Here is a 25,292-nt window from a genome sequence, read left to right on the forward strand (position 1 = left end):
ATCATCCCAACCTGAAACTCTGCATCCATTACACATTACCTCCTCCCTTCCACATCCACCCCATCCCCCTGACCTGGCAACCACCATTCTACCTTCTGTCTCTATGAGCTTGACGACTCTCGGGACCTCATGTAGTGAAATTGTACAGTACTTGTCCTATCTTGTTTCACTTAGCATGTCTTCAGAGTTCGTCCACATTGTTGCATGTGTCAGAATTGCATCCCTTTTTAAGGCTGAATCATATTCCATTGTGTGTATGCACCACATTGTCTTTACCCCTTTATCAGTTGATGGACACTTGGGTTGCTTCCACATTTTGGTTATTGTGAATAATGCTGCAGTGAATATGGATGTGTAAATATCTCTTTGAGACCTTACTCTCAGTTCTTTTGGGTACATATCCAGAAATACAACTGATGAATCATATGGTAATTCTGTTTTTAATTTTTCATACCATTTTCCGCAGCAGCTGCACTGTTTCACATTCCCACCAACAGTGCGCAAAGGTTTCTATTTCTCCACATCCTGCCAACACTTGCTATTTTCTTTCCCCCTTCCTTTCTTCCCTCTTTACTTCTGTCCTTCCTCCCTCCCTCCCTCCCCTCCCTCCCTCTCTCCCTCCCTCCCTCTCTCCCCCTCTCCCCCTCCCTCCCTCCCCTCCCTCCCTCCCTCCCCCTGTCTCCCTCCCTCCCTCCCTCTTCCTCCCTCCCTCCCTCTCTCCCTCCCTCTCTCCCCCTCCCTCCCCTCCTTCTCTCCCTCCCTCCCTCCCTCCCTCTCTCCCCTCTCCCCCTCCCTCCCTCCCTCCCTCTCTCCCCCTCCCTCCCTCCCCTCCCTCCCTCTCTCCCCCTCCCTCCCTCTCTCCCCCCTCTCCCTCCCTCCCTCCTCCCTCCCTCCTCCCTCCCTCCCTCCCTCCCTCCCTCCCTTCCTTCCTTCCTTCTTGTCTGTAACAGCCATCCTGATGCGTGTGAAGTGTTACCTCATTATGGTTTTGATTTGCATTTCCCTAGTGATTACTGATGTTGAGCATATTTTTTGAAATTTCTTTTGGATCTGGGTTCTCCGACCCTTCTTGCTTCCTCCTAGCAAGAGCCAGCTGTGCTTCACTGAGGAGAAAGCTGAGAGTGATGGAGGCCAGCTTCTGATAAAGGGGGGGGAGGGAAAGAGCTAAGTGGAGCTGCAGAGATGAGCCTGTGCCATGCAAGGAGAGGGGATGAAGGAGGAATCTTCTGAGTAGGACTATCTAGAGATCCTGTTGTCAGGAGGTTCTTGCCCGTCTGTGCTGGGCAACTTTTGGAGTCAGTTATGTTTAATCTGGTTCTGTGGAGTTATTTATGCATGTGGTGCTTATGAGTGGCTAACAGGTGAAGAAGGAATTGATGACCTCCACCTTGGAATTCCTGGAACAGATAAGGTTTTCCAAACTGCACCTTTAAAAGTTAGCTTAGGGCTTCCCTGGTGGTGCAGTGGTTGAGAGTCCGCCTGCCCATGCAGGGGACACGGGTTCCTGCCCGGTCCAGGAGGATCCCACGTGCCGCGGAGCGGCTGGGCCCGTGAACCATGGCTGCTGAGCCTGCGCGTCTGGAGCCTGTGCTCCGCAACGGGAGAGGCCACAACAGTGAGAGGCCCGCGTACCGCAAAAAAAAAAAAAAAAAAAAAAAAAAAAGTTAGCTTAAATTTATACTACTTTAATGGAATTTTTCATTTGCATTTTCAGTTTCTTCTTAAGGACTGTGGGAAATTCTTTTTTTTTTTTGGCCATGTGGACTGCAGGAGCTTAGTTCCCCAATCAGGGATCGAACCCGTCCCCACTGCAGTAGAAGAGCAGAGTCCTAACTACCAGGCTGCCAGGGAATTCCCAGGATTGTGGGAGATTAATTTAAGTGTTTAAATGATGACATCTCTCTCTCTCTCTTTCTCTTTCTTCTGTGATTCCTCTTAAAAACACAGTGATATCTTTCAGATGTATAAGAAATAGAACCTTATCTTTCTATCACTCCATTCAACTTCTGTTTCGATTTCCTGTTCTGCTGCTGCCCTAAACGCAATCTCTGTCAATTCAGGATTCCCTTCCTGAATTCAAGTCTCCTTCCCCCGAGTTGTTTCCAAGTGCTGAAGCTTTGGAGGGTGGCCACTCATCTGGTCCTTGAGTCACATGTGCACACAGCTTGCTGAAGAGGTAGTTTTGCTCCTATTGCAGGTCCCAATCCTTTCCCCACTGAGGGAAAGGAATCTCTTGTGAAACTGGCTGTTGCATCCGTCATTCCATAAAGTCATTCCTGGCGCAGTCTTCTCTACTTATGGGACCTGTTATGGACTGAATGTTCGTATCCCCTCAAAATTCACATGTTGAAATCTCTTCGCCCATGTGATGATGTTTGGAGGTGGGGCCTTTGGGAGGTATTTGGGTAGGGACATCAAGGGCGTGGGATTAGTGCCCTTTTAAGAAGAGGCTGGAGAGCTAGCTCCATGTTTTTCCTCCACATTAGGACAGAACACGAGGTCAGCAGTCTGCAACACGGAAGAGGTTCTCACCGAAGCCTGACCCTGCTGGCACCCTGATGTTGGACTTCCAGCCTCCAGAACTGTGAGAAATAAATTTCTGTTATCTATGAGTCCCCCAGTTTATGGTACTTTGGTATAGTAGCCTGAGGTAAGACCCCAAATTTCCCTCTTCTCATCAACCCCACCTGGACACCCCCATCTCTCGAGCCCCAGATCGTGAGGTATACAAGTGGTTGCAAAAAAAAATTTTTTTAATAAACTTATTTATTTATTATTTATTTATTTTTGGCTGTGTTGGGTCTTTGTTGCTGCATGCGGGCTTTCTCTAGTTGCAGAGAGCGGGGGCTATTCTTCATTGCGGTGCGTGGGCTTCTCATTGTGGTGGCTTCTCTTATTGCAGATCACGGGCTCTAAGCAGGCGGGCTTCAGTAGTTGTGGCATGCGGGCTCAGTAGTTGTGGCATGCGGGTTCAGTTGCTCCATGGCATGTGGGATCTTCCCGGACCAGGGCTCGAACCTCTGTCCCCTGCATTAGCAGGCGGATTCTTAATCACTGCGCCACCAGGAAAGTCTGGCTGTAAAATTTTAAGAGGCACTTGTGTGGAAGGGAGAAAAAGAAATAACCACTGAGTGTGCTTGAGTCCCAGCTGAAAGTCTAAGGGTGTCTTTTTAGTCATACTTGTCTGAAAATATTATCAAATTTTCTCTGTTAGGCTGAGCTCTTGGGTCTCTCTTGCTCCATATTCATGTGGGTACAGTGCTTTTCTGAAAGGAAGATGGCATTAATGGACCAATTATGTTTAAGTAATTATAGGTCCTTCTCAATTATAGGTCATTCCAGGAACTAGATGATTGTGTCCACTGAAATGACACCCTCAACTAGAAGCTCCCACTAAAATGTAGGCCCTCCAGGGACAGAGATTTTAGTCAGCTTTGCTCCCTGCTGAATCCCCAGCACCTACCACAGTGCTCAGCACATAGCAGGCACTCAGTAACTCCATGCTGAATAGATGAGTAAAGTAAAACATAAACCATAAAGGAAACTGGGAAAAAATAAAGTGTGACGGAAAAATTAAATTCCTAATATATAAAGTGCATCTATCAATTAATATGGAAAAATACCTCTTTACAACTCAACTAAAAAAAATCAGACAAACAAAAATGGGGACATGAACAGAAGATTCCCAAAAGAAGAAATACTCACAACCAATATAATCATAAAAGTTTAACCTCACGAGTTATCAAAATCAAAATGAAATGAAGTAAAAAGTTTCCTCTTCTCAAATAGCAAAGAAGAAAAAGAGATACTACTAAAATTCTATCAATGGCATAGTTACAGGCCATTGCACACAGGACTGATGAGGGTAAACTTGGCCTATTATTTCTGGATAGCAGTTTAGAAATTCGATGTTAGAAATTTACCCTAAGAAAGGGACCAGGGATGTGGCCCAAGTTTTAAGTATATCATCACAGTATTATTTATAATAGTGATAAATAGGAAACAACTTAAATATCCAGCAACAGGGGAAAATGATAAATTGTGGTATATTTAGAAAATAGAGTATTAAAATATAGACATCAAGAATAATATTTTAAAACATATAGTCAGGGTAAAGTGTTAAGTAAAAAAAGGTAGGCTACAGAACACTATAATTCTAAAAATAGTATTTTCAAAGAATATTTGACAACAGGGTTATGATGAAATGTTAAGTTAAAAGGTCAGATGGAGAACTGTGTCATCATGATAACTCAGAGCTGCATCTTCTTTCTGTGTGTCCCGTATTATTGCACACTTTATACATAACGTCTCATTTAAGCCCATAACAAGCCTGTGGGGCAGATACTATCAATATTACTCTTATTCTAATTTTGCAGGTGGGGGAATGGGAGCAGAGACGGAGCATCTGTTCAGGTTACAGAACTTGTGAGTGTACGGCCGGGCTCCACACCTAGCGTCAGGCTCCAGCAGCTAGGCTTGTAACCTTGACCCACACAGCCTCTCACATTAAATACGTGGTATGAGCACAAATTGTGTGTGTGTGTGTGTGTGTGTGTGTGTACACATGAGTCGTGCTTATGCTTATCTCTGAGTGGTGATTATAATTTTCTTCCTTTCCCCTTTCCACTAGTTTCTCAAGCATCTGCAGCAAGCTGTCCTTTTAAGGGGCCAGCAATGAAAGGCAGCAGAAGCAGTTTCCCTAAATTGCAGGTAGAGGGTGGTAGGTGGTTAGTCTCCGCCGATCTCTGTCTGGGGGCAGAGGAGTGCCAGTGTGTGAGGTGGTAACTCAGGGCAGTCCCGTGTCTGCACACATGGGTCTCTGTCAAGCATGGTGTACCCGTCACGCTGCTCTCCCTTCTCCAGCTCTTTTACTCGCCTGAGAAAAGGTGTCTGAGGGACATGGAGACCACTCCTAATGGAAATTTTACACTGTGCGACTCTTCAGTAATAAATGTGCTTTCATTGAAGAACTGGTATCTGGACTTCCCTGGTGGTGCAGTGGTTAAGAGTCTGCCTGCCAGTGCGGGGGACACGGGTTCAAGCCCTGGTCCGGGAAGATCCCACATGCCGCGGAGAAACTAAGCCCACGTGACACAACTACTGAGCCTGTGCTCTAGAGTCCGCGAGCCACAGCTGCTGGGCCCGTGAGCCACAGCTGCTGAAGCCCACGTGCCTGGAGCCTGTGCTCCGCAACAAGAGAGGCCACCGCCATGAGAGGCCCGCGCACCACAATGAAGAGTAGCCCCCGCTTGCCTCAACTTGAGAAAGCCTGCGCACAGCAGCGGGGACCCAACGCAGCCAAAAATAAATAAATAAATAAAATAAATTTAAAAAGAACTGGTATCTGAGATTTTAGGTGACTTTTTTTATTTTTTAAAAAATTATTTATTTATATTTTTTATTTTTGGCTGCGTTGGGTCTTCGTTGCTGCGCGCGGGCTTTCTCTAGTTGCGGCGAGAGGGGGCTGCTCTTCGATGCGGTGTGCGGGCTTCTCATTGCGGTGGCTTCTCTCGTTGCGGAGCAGGCGCTCTAGGCATGCGGGCTTCAGGAGTTGCAGCATGTGGGCTCGGTAGCTGTGGCTCGCGGGCTCTAGAGCACAGGCTCAGTAGTTGTGGTGCACAGGCTTAGTTGCTCCGCGGCATGTGGGATCTTCCTAGGCCAGGGCTCGAACCCGTGTCCCCTGCATTGGCAGGCCGATTCTTAACCACTGTGCCCGGGGAGCCCCATGATTGAGTTTTTGAAGAAAGAAGTTCTACAACTCTCCTTACATAACAGATGCTCAATAAAATGTTTGATGCTGTAGACTGTTCTAGATGCTCTGTTCTATTGCTGTAGCCCTCACTAACAAGGCTTACTTTCTGCTTTCTAATCTAAATATTGCTATATTTAAAAATCCTGTTTCTCAGCTGAATCTTTCGTGAAGAATAATAGTTATTCTCGCTGGTGTGTTACAAAAGGCATGCTTCACCTTGGCCTAATTAGGACAAATGGTAGCACCCCCTTTTACATTTAAGTCCAATTTTGCAATAAAAAATTGCTTATATGAGCATGGGGCTTATACAAAATAAAAATTGGATTTGTGCAATTTTCTGGAGACCCACAAACTAGAAATAATTCATTCATTCAGCAAATATTTACTGAATCATTACTCTGTTCCCCAGAGAAGACAGAACAATGTCCTTGGGGTAAGAAATGATTTCATAAACACAACATAATAACTGTAAACGTGAAATAAAGGGTTGATGTATTTGATTATATTTAAAATGTAGTAAAACTTTTGTTAAACGAATAAGCAAAAAATAAATTTAAAAGACAAAACCATAGACTGAGTGAAGAATTTGCAATGCACGTAACCAGCAAAGCCTTAGTATCCAGAATTCATAAAGAATGCCTACCAATTAGCGGAAGACAAACAACAAAACAGAAAAACAGGCAAAACATTAATGGAGAGGAAATCCATATTGTCAGTAAACTCATGAGAAGACACTAAACTCTTCTAATAACCTGGGAAACATAGAATCATAATGAGATGTTATTTCACACCCAGCAGATTGGCAGAATTGAGGAAGCCTGAAAAACTCAGTTGGTGTGGGTTGGAGCATTTGGCCCTCACTTTCATTTGCTGTGGATGGAAATCAGAACACATGCCCTGGAGAACGATTTGTCAGTATCCTGCTGACATTGGAGAGATTCATTCCCTCCAATACACGGGTTTCACCTTGAGATATACGTAAACAAGGATACATATGAGATGATTTGATCCAGTATTGTTCACAGTAGTGAAATATTTTGTTTATTTTTATTCAAATATTTTTATAAGTCCTAGGTGTACAGCATTACAGTTCAACATCTAGGTACACTTCAGAGTGATAACAGGACAAGTCTAGTTACCATCCATCACCATGCACTTGGTCCCCTTCAACCATTTTCCCACCCCATAACCCCTTTCCCCCCTGGTAACCCCAAATCTATTCTCTATCTATGAGTTTATTTTTATTTTATTTCATTTTTTTTAGATTCTACATATGAGTGGAATCCACATATGAGAAATTATAAGGTATTTCTCTTCTCCATCTGACTTATTTCACTTAGTATTATGCCATCAAGGTCCATCTGTATTATCACAAATGGCAGGATTTCTTTTTCTTGGCCGAGTAGTATTCCACTGTATTGTATATGTGTGTGTGTGTGTGTGTGTGTGTATACACACACATATATATATGTGTATATATATATACCTCAAATCTTCTTTATCCTTTCGTCCATCAGTGGACACTTAGGTTGTTTCCATAACTTGGCTATTGTGAATAATGGAGTAATGAACATAGGGGTGCATGTATCTTTTCAAATCAGTGTTTCCATGTTCTTTGAATAAATACTCAGAAGTGGAATATCTGGATCACATGGTAGTTCTATTTTTAATTTTTTGAGAAATCTCCATAGTGTTTTCCACAGTGGCTGCACGAATTTACATTCCCACCAACAGTGCACGAGGATTCGCTTTTCTCCACACCCTCTCCAGCATTTGTTATTCCTTGTCTTTTTGATAACAGTCATTCTAACAGGCGTGAGGTGATATCTCACTGTGGTTTTGATTTACATTTCCCTGATAATTAGCGATGTTGGACATCTTTTCATGGGCCTGTTGGCCATCTATATGCCTGCTTTGGAAAAATGTCTATTCAGACCCTGTGTCCATTTTTCAACTGGGTTGTTTGTTTTTTGTTGTTGTTGAGTTGTCATAATAGTGAAGCATTTGAAATGACTCAACTTCATCAAAAGGATGGTGGATAAATAAACATGGTATATTTAAACATTGCAATACTATATAGCAGTTCTAATAATGAATTGGGTCTTTACTTACCAGTGTGTATAAATTTTCAAATGTGATGTTGCACAAAGGATAGGTACAGTACGTTACCATTTCTATAAAAGTAGTCAATAGACAAAGCAATGTTATGTATTATTTATGGATACATGTACATGCGGTCATGATATGAAACATGCATAGGAATGATAAAAACCAAATTCAGGGAAGCAGATACCTCTGAAGAGGGAAACAGGAGAGTAGGGTCATGGAGACAGAAGGCTCTCCCATTGTCTGCCATCTTTTGTTCCTGGAAAAAAACTGAAGGAGGTATAGTGAAATCTTAGGATTTGATAGTGTTCCAGGGTGGGTACACAGATTTTTGTTATTTTTTTTTACTGTGGAAAAAAACACATAAAAAATTTACCATCTGAACCATTTCTAAGTATACAGTTCAGTAGTGTTAAGTATATTCTCATTGTTGTGTGAAGATTTCCAGAACTTTTTCATCTTGCAAAACAGAAACTCTATAGACATTAAACAGCAACTCTTTATTCCCCGTCCTCCCAGCCCCTGGCAACCACCACTCTGCTTTCTGTTTATATGAATTTGCTTCCGACTCTTCATATGAGTGGAATCATAACAGTATTTGTCCTTCTGTGACTGGCTTATTTCACTTAGCATAATGTCCTCAAGATTCATCCATGTTGTAGCATATGTCAGAATTTCCTTCTTTTTTTAAGGCTGCATTATATGTATATAATATGTATATATGTATGTACATGTGAATATATATCTGTCTAGACCACATTTTCTTTATCCATTCATCTGTCGATGGATATTTGGGTTGCTTCCACCTCTTGGTCGTTGTGAATAATGCTGCAATGAATAATTTGCAATGCGTGTGGAAATATCTCTTTGAGACCCTGCTTTGAATTCTTTTGGATATATACCCAGGAATGGGATTGCTGGGTATACAGTAATTTTATTTTTAATTTTTTGTGGAAGCTCCTTACTGTTTTCCATAATAGCTGTGCCATTTTACATTCCCACCAACAATGCACAGGAGTTCCAATTTCTTTACATCTCGGCAAATACTTGTTATCTTTTGTTCTTTTGATAGTGACCATCCTAATGAGTGTGAGGTAATACCTCACTGTGATTTTTATTTGCATTTCTCTGATAATTAATGATGTTGAGCATCTTTTCAGATGTATTTTGGCCATTTGTATATCTTCTTGGGAGAACTGTCTCTTCAAGTCCTTTGTCCCCTTTTTAAATGTGTTACTTTTTGTTGTTGTTGTTGTTGAGTTGTACGAGTTCCTTATACATTCTGGATGTTAACCCTTTATCAGATATATGATTTGCAAATATTTTCGCCCGTTCTGTAGGTTGTTATTATTTTAACTGATTTTTGTGTTTGAAATATTTCATAACGGTATTTTAAAAGGCAGGTGAGAATTCCTTATCAAAACCATCGAAGACACGGTTGTTGCGGATATAATGCCTTATTCTAATTCTGTCTTTCTTTCTTGGGAGTTTCATGTTTGACTTGATCGTACAAGTTGAGGTTTGTAATCTGCTACAAGGCTCTCCCATTTGGGGAAAGGGCAAGTTCCCAGACGTTTGCCTCTCTTGGTTGGGGCCTCTCGAGTTAAATGATAAAATTGAGGTGATGGTTTAAGTGATACATACAAGGAACGTGGCAGAAAATGCTGAGGGTTGAGAGCTTACTTTGGGTGGGGAGGAGGGAGGAGTGAAGAGGAGGAGTTCTGGGGACAAGAAGGAGATTGAGTGGGAGATACAACAGCGTGAGTGGGGAGGACCTGTGTGCTCGGTGGGTGGGGCTTTATGTGGGGCTTACAAGGGATCCAGCGAAGAGTCCCAACCCTGACAGTGAGCTAAAGAAAATAGCGTTTTAACATCTTTCATTTTGCAATGAATGGTTTACAGTTTCCAAGGCCTTTTAACATACATTTCTTATAACAGCCATGTGAAAGCAATGAGGCAAAAAAAAAAGTCAGTGCCCATTATGTGAATTTAACTGTAATGATAGAATGTAGGGCTCGTCTGCCAGTATTGTAATGGCCCAGTATTTTTTCAGACAGTATTTGGGGCACTAGCTTACAGGCAACAGAGCACAGTGGTTAAGGTTGTACCCTTGCTGGCAGACTATTCAAATTCTATCACCACTTACTACCCTGGGCACCAGGGCATGTTTCTTTACTTCTCTGCCTTAGTTTTCTCATCTGTAAAATGGGGATGATGATTAGAAAAAAACCTAAACCTTAGAATTGTTATGAGAATTAAAAGAAATAGGCAAGTAAAACTCTCAGCAGAGTCCCGGCATCCAGTAAGCATCAATAAGTGTTTGCTCTTATTGTTACAATTACTTGAAGTGGTCCCATCTTATAGCATCTTCTGGACACTTTCTGACCAGGTGGCTCCTGTCTCCTAGTAACTGACAAACACTGCTGAGTTTTAATAAGCAGGTGTTTGATGCCTATGTTGTGACTGAATTTCCAAACCTCATTACTCGAGACACAATTCTCCTATTTGATTTTTTCCATTTATTTTTTTAACATCTTTATTGGAATATAATTGCTTTACAATGTTGTGTTAGTTTCTGCTGTATAACAAAGTGAATCAGTTATACATATACATATATCCCCATATCCCCTCCCTCTTGTGTCTCCCTCCCATCCTCCCTATCCCACCCCTCTTGGTGGTCACATCCATTTATTTTTGTTACAGTAGGGCATGTGTGTGACGACAGAGCAAATAATACAGAGCAGATTATAGTGGAAAGTCATGGTCTCCCACTTTTCCTTCCCGCCATGAATTCACAACTCAGGGACAATGTTCTTTCTCCCTTTCTCCCTCCCTCCCTCTCTTTCTTTTTTTTTTTTTTAAAAAAAAAAACAGTTTTTTTTATTCACCTCTGCTTCTGGTTACCCGGATAACTCAAGACTATATATGTGTTATCACCTGTATTGACCTATTTAGAAGGCTTTGACATTAACTTTTAACATTTCAGTATGAAGATTTGCTTTGCAATGTCCCAGTCCACCATCCCCTTCCCACTATTAATATTCATATTTTCAGTAGGCAGACTTTTAAAATTTATAAGCACTCTTTTGTGGTTCTCTGAATGTTCCATTTTTATAGCAACCTGTTACTGTTGCATGGGTACAGGCAGGCTGGGACGTCTCGTGGGTCAGCCTGCAGGACTTTTCACTTAATGCCTGGCTCTCAGTATGGTATCACCAGCTGCAGCTGTGCCTGGCCCTGAAGTGGAGCCCCTCATTTGCCTGGAGAGCCCCAGTGGTCTGCCTACATATGACAGGAAAAGTGAGTGCCTGATGTGAGCTTCCTCAGCCGTTGTCTATTTTCAGGCAAAGTGTCTCCACCAATTAGGACTTCAGACTCAGAGCTCTGGGTAAGGTGGGCAAAAAGAGGGATGTCAGGATGCAGGGGCCTCCAAATAAGGGCCCAAAGAGGCTGAACTTTGGGGTTCCAACCTATTAACCAGAGTCTGAGCTCTCCTTGAATATTTTGTTCCGTATCTTTGGGTTTTGTTCTGTTCTGTCTGCCAGTAAATGCTGGCTCTCTGGGCAGCGGTGGGGAAGACGGTGTCTAAAAGCTAGTTGTCCATGTGAGGCATTCACATAATCTCTCTCTTTCCAGCCCACGTCTTGCTTCTGCCCTCTAACCCAGCTGCTGACTCCAGACCCAGAAACATGCCAGGGTTCTGTTAGATAGATCAGCTGCCAGCATCTCTGCAACAACTACAGAAAATTCTAGACTGTGTTTTCTCTTCAGGCTTTGTCGGTCAACTTGCTTCATTGGTCTTGCATCTTCCAAAAATGTATAGATAATCTCTCTTATGTGGGAGTGGCAGAAACTACTAGTTGACCACCCAATATTCATATTATTGTGCTTCCTTCCTAACAGAACCCCTGTATTGTTGAGAGTGGCAGCTTAATAATACATCCCATGTCCATGGAAGTCATGGGAGAGACTGCCAAGAAAATTCTTAGAAGAGACAGACTCAGCTAGCTGTTCTTTCTGCTTGTCTTTGCTCCTTCCTTCTCCTTCCTGTGTGGAATAGGGATGTGATGCCTGGAGCTACAGCAGTCATCTTGGCACAATGTGGGAAAAGACAAGAAACTCTCAGAAACCTTAGCCCTGGCATTTCTGTATACTTCCAAATATTTGCTCCCCTATAGGAGTGTTAGATATTTTTGCCTGTTGCTTTGGGACTGTAGGAGGAGTATGCTTCCCTGCCTCATTGTCAGGTTTGGCCATGTGACTTGCTTTGGCCTATAAAATGTGAGTGGGAGAAACTTGAATGTTTCTACCAGCATGTTTCTACCAGTGTTTTTGTTCTCTTCCCTTTGCTATTAGGAAGGCATGTCCAGGATAGAGGCTGTTCTTTCAGCCTGGATTCTGTGATGAGAAGACATCTAGAGGAGACCAGTAACATACAAAGTGGGTTAGAAATAAACCTTTGTTGCTGTAAGCTACAGAGATTTTAGGTCACCACAGTACTGTCTAGTGAAAATTGACTTATACAATATGTAATAGGATAAATAAATATGTGGAACAGGATGTTAAGTGTTGGTGTTTCAAAGCTGAGGGAAAAGGGTCAAATGTGCTCACACATTCTAAAGAGAGATGCTGGCTTAACCTGCAGCATTTACTATGATTTAGGGAAACTAGTTCTGAAATTCTCCATTACTGCTACAGTTTGGGTCCTCTGGGGAACAGACATTGAGTTATGAGTACAAAAGGTTTCTTGTGGGGCGATGGCTGTAAAAGGTGATGGAGGTTGCAGGAGTGGACGGGGAACCTCAGACTGTGATGGAGATCTGACAGAGCACAGGCCAGCCCAGTGGGGAGCCCTGGACCAAAGATGGCCCATTAGAGGAGCAGCACATGGGGCAGAAATGGCCAGGCCCTGTCCCCCTGAATCGGCTCTGAGGTGACCCCTCTGCTGGGGAGTTTGTGTGTTTGTCCCTTCGAGTGGGCGATCCCTCTCCAGATGACCTCCTATGACTTTAGTCGGTCCTGTTTCTGGCAGCAGGACAGCTCCTGCCTCTTTCTGCTTGGGTTTCTCGACTTCAGGCAGTCCTCTGGGCAGGGACCCTTTCAGGCTCACAGCAGCTGCCTTCCACTGCACCTATTTGGGAAAACGCTATGCATCTGTTTCTTATTTGTTAAGTTGTGGTTAAAACACACACACACACACACCAAAAACCAAAAAGAACCCCCAAAACCCACATACCATAAACTTCACCATCTAAACCCTTTTTTTTTTTAAATAAATAAATTTATTTATTTATTTATTTTTGGCTGTGTTGGGTCTTTGTTGCTTCACGCGGACTTTCTCTAGTTGTGGCGAGCAGGGGCTACTCTTCGTTGTGGTGTGTGGGCTTCTCGTTGCGCTGGCTTCTCTTCGTGCAGAGCACAGGCTCTAGGTGCACGGGCTTCAGTAGTTGTGGTGCACATGCTCAGTAGTTGTGGTTCGTGGGCTCTAGAGCGCAGGCTCAGTAGTTGTGGCGCACAGGCTTAGTTGCTCCATGGTATGCGGGACCTTCCCAGCCCAGGGCTCCATCCCAGGTTCCCTGCACTGGCAGGCGGATTCTTAACCACTCTGCCACCAGGGAAGCCCTTAACCATTTTTAAATGTACAGATTAGTAGAATTGTATGACATGCACGCCCGACATGTATATACATAGAAGAAATCCTGGAAGGCTCCGTGCTGACGTGATAACAGAGGTAATCAAGGGGTGATGATAGGTGTTTGTCCATTTGTTTATTTATTGATTACATCTACTTTACAATTTTACTATAATAAACATGTACAATTTCATTATCAGAAAGATAAACTGCAAACATTAGTTTTGATTGAAAAACCTGAGTGCAAATCTTGCTTCCCAAGACCACACCTTTTGGGCTGTCCCTGGCTGCTTTCCCTGGAACCATCCCACCGTGCAGGGAACGTAGTTCACAGCCCGGATGCTGACCTCGGCCTGTGGGGCCTCCCTGGGCAGCCCCTGACTCTCTGCTCTTGGGTTTTGGGGCACAAGTCACTTCCAGGAGGAAAGGACAGCCGCCTTGCCTTGGACATGGGTGATGACTCACAGAGCGTGGCTGCTTTCACCCTGGAGGGCTCGATGAAAAACCTGGTACGGGACTTCCCTGGTGGTCCAGTGGTTAAGACTCTGCGCTTCCACTGCAGGGGGTGCGGGTTCGATCCCTGGTCAGGGAACTAAGATCCTGCATGCCTCGCGGCCAAAAATTAAAAAAAAAAAAAAGACCTTGGTAGGAGGAATGTAAATGAGATCAGGACTTATCTGACATTGGAGAGGATGCTGAGAGGACAGACGGTCAATGTCTAGCTCCGGGAAGAGTCTGCTTTGGAGCAGAATGAGGACTGGCTCTTGGCAATGCAGTTGAGCCCAGACACAGGAGCAGAAGGAAACGCAGGGCACAGGGAGGTGGCAGGAGGGAGAGAGGTTAGAGAGAGGGCAGCAGGAGAAGGGCTGGAATGACAGTTATTCCAGAATATTGAACAGCTGAGCCGCGTCAGGACGCCCCCACGCCAGGTTCAAATTTCACACCCCAGCTTAAAGGCCACGAGGATCTTTATACTTCCTGTTAGATGTCACGGGGTGGTGACCCAAAGTCTTGAACCGGATGACAGCAGCCCTCCAGTGCTGTCTAAGCACACTCTTTTCCTGTAATCGTTCCCACATAACATTTTATCACCTTTCTTGATTAGTCTTAATAGGATACACGTATGAGAATATCTTCCCTTTTGTAATGTTTGCGTCTCTTTCATTGCTTTGGAGGCTGTGCATGTTGTTGTGTGGTGAGCTACTCTGCCAGTAAACACGTAGTCCTACCGTGAGCATGTTTTATTTGTGTAATAAACCAAAATGAAAAATAAAGAATGCACTGACTATGAATTAGACTTATTGATAGGTACCAGGACGACAGAGGTGAATGAGATGTGGTCCCTGTTCTAGAGCAACTTGCAGTTTGGTTGGGAGACTGGGCGTGCGCGTTAAAAGGATTATGCTAACACATATGTATGGAGTTGAAGAAAAAAAAATGTCATGAAGAACCTAGGGGTAAGATGGGAATAAAGACACAGACCTACTAGAAAATGGACTTGAGGATATGGGGAGGGGGAAGGGTAAGCTGGGACAAAGTGAGAGAGTGGCATGGACATATATACACTACCAAAGGTAAAATAGATAGCTAGTGGGAAGCAGCCGCATAGCACAGGGAGATCAGCTCGGTGCTCTGTGACCACCTAGAGGGGTGGGATAGGGAGGGTGAGAGGGAGGGAGACGCAAGAGGGAAGAGATATGGGAACATATGTACATGTATAACTGATTCACTTTGTTATAAAGCAGAAACTAACACACCATTGTAAAGCAATTATACTCCAATAAAGATGTAAAAAAAAGGATTAAAGTAATAAATGTGTTTATTAAGTGCTGGGTGAGGGCCACAGAACACAAATGCGAAGGAGTTTCATGCAGGGAAAGTTTAGCAAGACTAACACAGGTGATAAGAATAGATAAATCTATCGCATGCATTTAGAATCCGCCCTTGTGTGGTGGGGTATGACTTTGGGGGTGGGGGACCGGCAGCGGCTTCTCAGGCTGGTTTCCAGGGAGACTGAGGAAGATGAGGTCGTGGGCAGTGAAGGGGGAAACGGTCACCTTAGGCTCTTCCTCTCCTTTACAAGCCCTTACGACGGGTCTGTTCAGTCAGCGTCCTTTTAGGAGCCACTCCAGGAGAAAGAAGGCAGGAAGGAAGCTTCCAGCAAAAAGATCCAAAGGGAAATGTGCTTTATGTGCATAGCATTGTTTTGCTGTCTTTCCAGATGGAGTGTCTCCTAAAAAAGCCCATTTCTCTGACAACGGCTCTAAAAGGAGGAACAGTCCTTCGCAACAGACGCGTGCATCTCTCATTCCTCATCCACTGAGTGTCAGACCCTGTTCTAGGTGCCACCTGGCTTCTGTCTCTCAACAAGCGTGCCTAACTCTTCCCTGAAGTCTCAACCATGATTTTTTTTTTAAAAAAAGGAGGCAATTGCCTCAACCTGGGTCTGCTGGCCTTTCAGAGATTCTAAATGCCCTTTTGCAAGTCAGGCTGGGGTTAATGGCTCTTTCTCGCCGCCACTGAGAAATCCGAGGGCTCTCCCGCCAGTGTTGAGCAGACACTTTTTTTTTTTCTTTTTCTTTTTTTTTTTTGCGGTACGCGGGCCTCTCCCGTTGCGGAGCACAGGCTCCGGACGCGCAGGCTCAGCGGCCATGGCTCACGGGCCCAGCCGCTCTGTGGCATGTGGGATCTTCCCGGACCGGGGCACGAACCCGTGTCCCCTGCATCGGCAGGCGGACTCTCAACCACCGTGCCACCAAGGAAGCCCTGAGCAGACCCTTTAAAAGGCTCACTTCCTGTCTCCTGCGTGTGTGAGTGGCCACTGGAGGCCACGGGAGGGAGGAGGGAAACCTCAGAAGAGTCGGCCCCAAAGTAGCAGCCGCGTGGACCGTCCTGTCTGGCTGCTTCCCCAGTAAAACCCAGGCAGGGAGAGAAGAGCCAACGTTTTGAGACAGAATGAGCAAAGGAGGGGAAACATTGAAAAGTGCATGAGCAGGGCCCCCGGGGAGGGAAGGGGGGGGAGGAGGACAAGCAGGTGGGGAGAAGTGGCTCCAGAAGTTGGGAAAGAGCCCATCTTACTGGAAGAGAAGGATGTCCTGAAGGAGGGTGAGAGGGAAACAGAAATCAGCCTGATTTCTGAAAGGACCACCTTTCTCATTTTACAGATGAGGAAACTGAGGCCCGAGACGGGAAGTGGTTCGCACGAGGGCACGGCCTGGAAGGAATCATCTGCTTTCTCGCTCTCTCTGCCCTTGCTCACCTCCGCTTCTGTGGCAAGGCAGTACTGGCGGACAGGCTGCTTGGAAGCCCTACACGGACAGGCATGGGGCAGCCGTAAAGCACAGGAGGGTCCTGGGTGAGGTTTGAGTCTGGATTCCAGGTCAGGAAAGGGAGACCTTTGAGATCTCTGCCCCCCTGCTGGCAATGCCCCTCAGAACTGTAGCCGGGGTCCCGGAGGATGTAAAGCTGGCTGTGAGCTGGGGTTGTGTGCAGAGCTGGGGGCCCCCCCGCAGTTGTGCAGGCAGGTGCTGAAACTCTCCATCAGCACTCTTTGAAGATACGCGCGTCTTTTCTATTTCAGTAAGATCTTGTGGAAAAACCCGTACAAAACGTTTGACCAACCTAATATTTAGCATCCTCCCAAAGAGACCTCGGAGATAAGAGATGCAGGCCCCTGCCTTCTGCTTTTTCCCACCTCCTCCGGGGACACTCTTCCTGTCTGCGGAGCTCATCTTGGCTTCCCATTGTGCCTGCTGACTGGTATTTTTAACTCTACCTTTCTAGTATTTTTATAGTACCTTTCTAGTACCTTAGCCGGCTCAGCCTGGATCTCAGTTACGTGGACCTCTGTCTGCTTCCTTCTCTGGACTGGACATTCTCCAAGGCCAGGAGGTCCCTGTCTCGTTCATACCTGCACATCGCCCACCTCTGTCAGTGCACAAATATGGGATGCTTTGGAGTTTGAAACCAGCTGTCAAAGCTGGAACGTTTGCCATGAGCTCTCCAAGAATTCTGAAGGGCGGAAAGGAGAGGGATTTGGGTGCCGGAAGTGGAAGGTTATTCTAAGAACGGGTGTGGCAGGGAAGACAAATATAGCTGGTGGAGTGGAGAGTGAGTGGGCGGAAAGAAAGTGGAAGTGGAAGAGAAGGGGCGGAGAGTGAGTGAGCAGAGAAGGAGGAAGGAAGCGGAGACACAGCCCACGGGGCAGCGCAGGCTCCAGACTCAGCCCTGCCCGCCGGAGCTTGCTTGCTGCGGACGCCCAAAACCTCAGCCTCAGACCTTCCTGCCCTTTCTTTGTCTATCCTTCCAATGCTGGGTCATTGAAAGAGATCTTTGGCTTAATTTCCACCAATACTCTGATTATGGGCATTTGGCCGTAAGAAGTCATGGCCATGGCATGCCATCCTACTAAGAGGAAATGAAACACCTCAATATAAACCATTTTTATTTCTTGAAAGGTTTTTGTAGTATTAAAAACTCCCATGATCTTTCTGGCTGTAACGTTGCTCTTGGCTCTTAGGGGTAAGGTTTGTAATTTGATGCAAAATAACCACGATGCATATGCGGCTGTACGTGTCTCGTGACCTAGCCAGGCATGTGGGCAATGAGTTTTCTTGTTTTTTTTTTTATCATTACATCTTCTCTTGCCCTGTGTTTCTGCCTTCACATCCTTTAAATTTGCTGCTGTTTGACAACCACAGCCTGGATCTGGTTTCCCAGGAGGTTTTTGTAGGAATGAACTGCCAGTTGGTTTTGGCTCTGTGATAGGGCCCCTGGCTGGCTTACTGGGAAACCATTGCTGTAACCTCTGGGCCAGAGGTGCCTGGGGCGTGAACTGCCACCACTTGCTCTCCCCTCGGCTTGAGCCCCATCAAGAAACCTAAAGATTTTCTTTGACATTTTATAAAGTCACTGATCCTCATTTGTCAAAATGTGTCCCGAGGAAGTTTTCTTGAGTGAAACCAGTCCATAAGCTCATCTTCTCAGGAACCCACAGAAAGCATGTGGCCACCCTCAGTGGCCCAGGTAACTGCTCTCTCCTTCCCCATGGGATGTTCAGGTGAGTTGAGTTCTCCTAAAGATGACCCAGGTGCCTAGACACGCAGTCCTCCGCGACCCTCTGGATGCTGGCGGGAAGCCTCACAGCCACGCCACCCCCATTTCCATCCCCCCCACCCCAGGCCCTGCCCCTGGTTTTCTGGCCGGCCATTCCTGTTCTCCAGCACCCTGTTTCAGAGGAGAGCTTCCCTCTTGTGCTGGGCTCCTCCTCCCCGGGGACAGTCAGTGGCTTCTGCATGTCCAGAAGGGTGCAGCTCGTGACCGAGACCCAGTCTGGGTCCCACCTCCTGGTAACAGGGAGGACATCACTTTCCTGAGCAAAGGCTTCCCGCTGGGCCCTGAGTTCTCAAGATGTTGCAACTCTCCCTGCCAATCACTGTCGTGAAGACTGGACGGGGGCTCAGTGGCAAGCTGTCTCCCCGGTCCCCTGCCTCGGGCTGCCCCAGTGACCCTGGCGGGGAGTCTCTGCTCTCACAACCCATTGCCACGCTGCAGTGTGGCCTGGACATTAATTCTGAGGATGCTGTTGACCATTGCAGGAACTGAAGTTGACTTTTTCCATGAAGGTGATTTCTGCAAGGAGGGGAACGGAGAGGACCAAGTTCCCTGAAATAAATCTTTAGGCTCAGTTTTTGGAAGGGAACATGTTAAAGAAGAAATGTGGGCGTGGACGTTATATTGAATTGCTGTGTGCTGTAACATGTGAGCCAGTATACGGAGGTGAATGGGCCACGTTGCCCAAAGTTCGTTTCCCTTCCCTTCACCTTGTGGCTGTGGAAATCTCCTTGTTCTTATGTCCACAGGAAGGAGAGCATGATACTCTCATCATCTGCAAAGAGGAGGGTATTGTGGAGCATTTCCGTGAGCAGAAGGGTGAAGTAGTCAGAAAGCTCTGGGGATAATTTTCATAGGCTTTTCAAACTAGTAAACATTGCTCTTATCTTTTTATGGGAAACAGTCACTAAGCAACTGGGACGTCAACGGAGGGACCATGAAAGGAAAGGGAGAAAGAGTCACCAAAGTGTCCACTCTTCTCCAGATCCCTCTGTCTGTCGGCTGCAGAGTCTGAAACGGGGGTTTCCTCTGTACACAGCCTCCTGCCCCTCCTCCCTGCCACTTCCTCCACCTGACTGATAAGGCTGTTGTGAGGATCCATCCCATAATATCTGAGGTGCTTAGAACAGTGCCTGGCACGTCATAAGTGCTCAGAAAATGTGAACTCTTCTTATTACTAATAATCTGACATATACTTCTTGAGCGGGGTAGTGGGTCCATGGTGTTCATTTTATTAAGCTTTAAACTGTGCATATATCTTATAAATCCTTTTTATGTGTATCATATACTTCACATACATTAAAATACACGCCTTAAAAATAGATGAAGGTGGGGGACCCTGACGCCCAAGGAGACGGGAGGAACCACCAAATGAACTGGTAGGACGTGGGGGGACTGAGTGGGGAGGAGAAGTGGAGGCCAGACAGGATCGGGGCCCCTGAGGCCGGGGAGATCAGGAGAGGCAGGCGGGAGGGGCCCTTCGGGAGGAGCGGAGGGCTATGGCCTAGCCCACTCGGGCCGGGGAGTCTGCTGAGCTCCCAGGCCAGTATCTCCCCCCGCCCAAAGCCCCCTCCCGGCCGTGTGGGTCCTGGGGGCATAGGAGGGAGGCCAGGGAGATCAGAAGAGGCAGGAGGGAGGGGCCCTCCCGGAGGAGAGGGAGAGGAGCGCATGGGTTAGCCCCACCCACTCGAGCCCAGGAAGCCTGCTGGGCTCCCATGTGAGGTCCCCTGCCCTCTGAGACCAGGGGTGGGGGGCACGCCTGGGCCCCTTCTGTTCCTTGAGCCTAAGCCCCACCCCCCATGGCCCCCAGGGCCCTTTCCAGCCCTGTGGGTCCTGAGCATTGGCCCCGCCCACTGCCCAAACCTCGCCCTGCTTAGGCCCCGCCCTCCACAGCCAAGGCCTTTCCCTCTTTGTTTTCTTTCTTTTTCCTCCTCTTTTTTACTATTGTGGTACTGATGTACCTTCCAGTTGTTGATTCATCTATATTTTTATTTTTATATTCTTTCTAACATATCTGTTAGTTTCCTAGTCTGATTTTATTTTTTACTTTATTATTGTTCTCTTTTTTTTTCTGCCACCCCATGCGGCTTGTGGGATCTTGGTTTCCGAGTCGGGGATGGGTCCGAAGCTCCTGCAGTGGAGCTCTGAGTCCAAACCACTGGACTAGCAGAAAACCTCAGATCCCAGGGAATATTCATCAGAGTGAGGTCTCACGGAGGTCCTCATCTCAGCACCAAGACCCTTTTGAATCTTTGAATGCCCGGTCATTTGATTTGAGTTCTGTGTACTTGCTTGTTGTGTAATTTCTGTCAATAAAGACAGAACAACAAACAGGAGTTCTTCTCTCTTCTGCTTACTGCTCCCTAAGAGAATGGGGTGTCTGCACCCTGAGGGAATCCTCCAGCGAACACAACTGCCATTCTAATTTCTCTCCCCACTTCTCTGTGGGCACAGATGCTCTTCGGTTGTAGGAGTTGAACTTAAGTGTGGTTGCTGCACCTCTAATCTCGAGCTGGGAACCCCCTGTGGCCATGTATTTGGGGGGAAACGAAGCTTGTAATTCAGTTCTCCAGTCATCACACAGGGTTCATGGACTCTTTGTTGAGTCTACCCCATACGCCTTCCTTCTGATAGCCAGGCACACCTCCCTCTACTCCTGTCAGGAGACCATAGGAAATGGGCATTCCTGTTTAATACACGTACCTCTGCCATCAAGTCTAAATTTGCTATATCTCAATAGTACGGTCAAGTGGATCATTTGGGAGCTATGATGCTTATCAAAATTCACTCAAGAAGAGCCAAAGTTAGGGGCTTCCCTGGTGGCGCAGTGGTTGGGAATCCGCCTGCCAATGGAGGGGACATGGGTTCGAGCCCTGGTCTGGGAAGATCCCACATGCCTCGGAGCAACTAAGCCCGTGCGCCACAACTACTGAGACTGCACTCTGCAACGGGAGAGGCCGCGACAGTGAGAGGCCTGCGCACCGCGATGAAGAGTGGCCCCCGCTTGCCGCTACTGGAGAAAGTCCTCGCACAGAAACGAAGACCCAACACAGCCAAAAATAAATAAATAAATAAAGAAAATAAATATATTAAAAAAAAAAAAAAAAAGAAGAGCCAAAATCAAGCACTGGGGACTTCAGCTACGTGCCCAAATGACCCCTGATGAGGTACCATAAGAATGATGATAGTGAAAGGATCTCGAGAGGAACTTCTCAGGGAATTGCGCCCACACTCATCCAGACCCAGAATGTTGTCAGAAATCTGAGAATCACACTTGTCTTCTCTTCCTTATCCCCCATCCCTCACTAAACCTCATAGTTACTATTTAATAGCCCTCATATCCACCATCTTGTGCCCGAAGCCATTTTTCTCCATAGATCTCTGGAACGGACCCCCAACTGCCCTCCCGTCTCCATGCTGGCTCCTCCAACGTGCTCTCCATACTGTAGCCAGCGTGATCTTCCAAAATGCAGATACAATTGCGAGACAATCCTCTTAATATCCTCGAGTGGCTTCTCTTTGCCTCTGGGATCATTTCAAAACTTCTTATTTTATTTTATTTTAGTTTTGGCCACCCCGCGCAGCTTGTGGGCTTTTAGTTCCCTGATGAGGGATTGAACCCAGGCCCTTGGCAGCAAGAGCATGGAGTCCTAACCCCTGGACCACCAGAGAATTCCCTTGAGACTTCTTGATGGCACTGGTAGGGCCCTTTGTGACGGGGTTCACCAGGCCCCTCTCACACCACCTCTTCAATCTAGTTTCCAGCTAAATGAAACACATTTCAGCTCACCAACTGCATCATGGTCTTCCTTTGCATACAACTCCAGCCTGCTGTGACAGCTGCTCTGTCACCGGAGCCTAGAGACTCCGCTGATACAATGCGAGTCAGTGGTGGCTGAAGTACTATGGGTAGGTCACTGGTAGTGGTAGGTAGGAAGATGCGGTCTGGAGCCTTTGGCAGGCCTCGACAGGTGAATCCTAGCATAGCTCCTTAGGATGTTGGAGCAAAGCTATGTTATCCTCCGAAGATAACTGTGCTCCTTTTTTTTTTTTTTTTTTTTTGCGGTACGCGGGCCTCTCACTGTTGTGGCCTCTCCCGTTGCAGAGCACAGGCTCCGGAAGTGCAGGCTCAGCGGCCATGGCACACGGGCCCAGCTGCTCCGCGGCATGTGGGATCTTCCCGGACCGGGGCACGAACCCGCGTCCCCCTGCATCGGCAGGCAGACTCTCAACCACTGCGCCACCAGTGAAGCCCTCATTGTGGTTTTAATTTGCATTTCCCTGATGGCTAATGATGTTGAGCATCTCTTCATGAACTTCTGGGCTATTTATCTATCTTCTTTTTTTGAAATATCTGTTCAAGTCATTTACCCATTTTTATTTTTATTTTATTTATTTATTTATTTATTTTCTGGGTTCAGTTCACTTTTAATACTTCACCTGGGGTACAGTACGCCCTCTAGCCCACTAACTCAAGTGGAGCCGCGCCCTGGGGAAGACTTCTCCGAGCACAGATTTGTCACCTGTGACGTCACTCCCACCAGCTCTGTTCTTATCTTTGGGAGCAGCTTGTTTCCTTACCTTCCGTCTCTATTCTGCCTCTTATCTTCCCTTGTGCTGTTTTAGTCGCTGGTCCTTTTTTTCTAATCTTTTGGTCCTTTTCCTGTGCATCTTGCTCAAGTTTGTCCTCTGTATCCCTCTTCCGCTTTGCCCCACTTTCAGTCCTGTTCTTTAATGCTTCTCACGTGGACTTTAGCTCTCTTTGTGCATTTTTTGAGTTTCCATGCAATTCTCCTTCTTCCCCAAACACGAACTGGTGCCTTTTCATCTCAGTCTTTCATTCCTTAAAGAACTCTGCTCCTCCTTCTAGTGAAACCCTTCCTGAAAATTCCTTCCAAATCCTACAGTAAATATTTCTCAAGAGTTCTGTTTCTTTCTTTCAGTCTTCAGGACGATGTGCCCTTTCCCTTGTTTTGATAAAGTTTTGCAGAATCCCTCAAGCAACCACACAGGTCTCTGGTTTCATGTCTGCTTTTGGGTTGGCTACTCCTTCTTGGATCAATCAGCTGTGGCTTAGATAATGGGGTCTGTGTCAGTCAGCTATTGCTCGTCACAATACAGGGTAAGCACTGATCCAAGTTGGGGACCTGGGTGACTCGCTATCACATCGACTCTGATCCCACAGGTACTGTGTCCAGGAATTTCCGCCGTCCGAGCAGGGGTCAAAGGCTGTTGTGGTGCAGGCTGCTGTGGGAATCGCTCTCCTCGCACTCTGTATCCAGATGCTGCGATCGGTCTTCTGCTCGGCGTTCGGGATGCTTGGTGCCATCTACTGCCTCTCGGTATCAGGAGCCGGGCTCCGAAATGGACCACAATGCTTAATCAACGGCTCCTGGGCATACCACTTCCAACAGACCGCGTAAGACTCAGCCTGTATTCGCGCCCCCGCCCCCATTCTCTGCTACTGCCCACCTGCCTTTCCCACGTGGACCGAGAAACCTAGGTGGGACTCGGCTTCGAGACAGCTTCCTCCACGTGGGCCGAACGAGTCCTTCGCATATCCATTTACCCATTTTTAAAATGAGTTGTTTATATTCTTATCACTGGCTGAAAATAAGTTCCTTGTATATTCTGGTTATAAGTCCTTCCTCAGATTTATGTATTACACATATTTTCTCCCTGTCTGTGGCTTGCATTTTTATTTTCTTAATGGTCTTCTGAAATGCACAAGTTTTCAATTTTGATGAAGTCGAATTTATTGATGTTTTTCCCTTACATAGCTCACACTTTTTGTGTCTTATCTAAAAAATCTTTGCCTTCCTCATAGTCACAAAGACTTTCTCCTATATTTTCTTCTAGAAGCTTTATAATTTTAGTTTTTATGTTTAGGTTAAAGACTCATTTCTAGTTATATTTTGTGTGATTTTGGGGCAGGCTCAAGATTCATTTCCCCCCCATATGAATATCCAGTTGTTCTAGTGCCCTTTATTGAAAAGACTTTCCTTTCCTCATTGAATCACTTTGTTGAAAATCAGCTGAGCATATATGAGCATCACAATTTTTGTTTTTTTTTTTGTTTTTTGTTTTTTGTTTGCAGTACGCGGGCCTCTCACTGTTGTGGCCTCTCCCGCTGCGGAGCACAGGCTCCGGATGCGCAGGCTCAGCGGCCATGGCTCACGGGCCCAGCCGCTCTGCAGCATGTGGGATCCTCCCAGACCGGGGCACGAACCCGTGTCCCCTGCATCGGCAGGCGGACTCTCAACCACTGCGCCACCAGGGAAGCCCGAGTATTACAATTTTTACTACTATTAGAACTGAACTTTCCCAAGTCAGGTCATACCACCTCTGATCTCCTGTCCTTGGTGAGTCTATAAGGCTGATGAAGCTGGTACTTGGGCGAAGGAATCTATGTCTAACCTCTGTTTTTGTACATAGAACACAACGCGATGTCTTCTGCACTTGTGGGTTACTTGCTTAATTTTCCTGTTAAACTCATAACAGTACACTGTGTTGTGTGTTTGTGACAAGAGAGAAAGAAGCTTTCCGGATATACTATCTTCGTTTCTTGCAGCCTACAGATTTCTGCTTCTATTTGTTTCCTTGCACTGGTATTATCAGCCTGTAACTTGAGCTTCTAGAGAACTGAGGTCACATCTGTACATGTCATTTTGATTTGTGAGGCATCTAGCT

The 25,292-nt window shown here is 46.1% G+C and overlaps 1 long non-coding RNA gene across 1 annotated transcript; it reads left to right on the top strand.

The window, feature by feature from the left end:
- The first annotated feature begins 2,527 nt into the window (after positions 1–2,527).
- On the top strand, positions 2,528–24,029 carry LOC132477614 (uncharacterized). Its single transcript, XR_009530296.1, has 3 exons — positions 2,528–2,584; positions 7,017–7,057; positions 23,788–24,029. It is a non-coding gene; the product is annotated as an uncharacterized LOC132477614 (long non-coding RNA).
- The last annotated feature ends 1,263 nt before the right edge of the window (positions 24,030–25,292 follow it).

Source organism: Mesoplodon densirostris, chromosome 17 (genome assembly GCF_025265405.1).
Source record: "Mesoplodon densirostris isolate mMesDen1 chromosome 17, mMesDen1 primary haplotype, whole genome shotgun sequence".
Taxonomy (NCBI): Eukaryota; Metazoa; Chordata; class Mammalia; order Artiodactyla; family Ziphiidae; genus Mesoplodon; species Mesoplodon densirostris.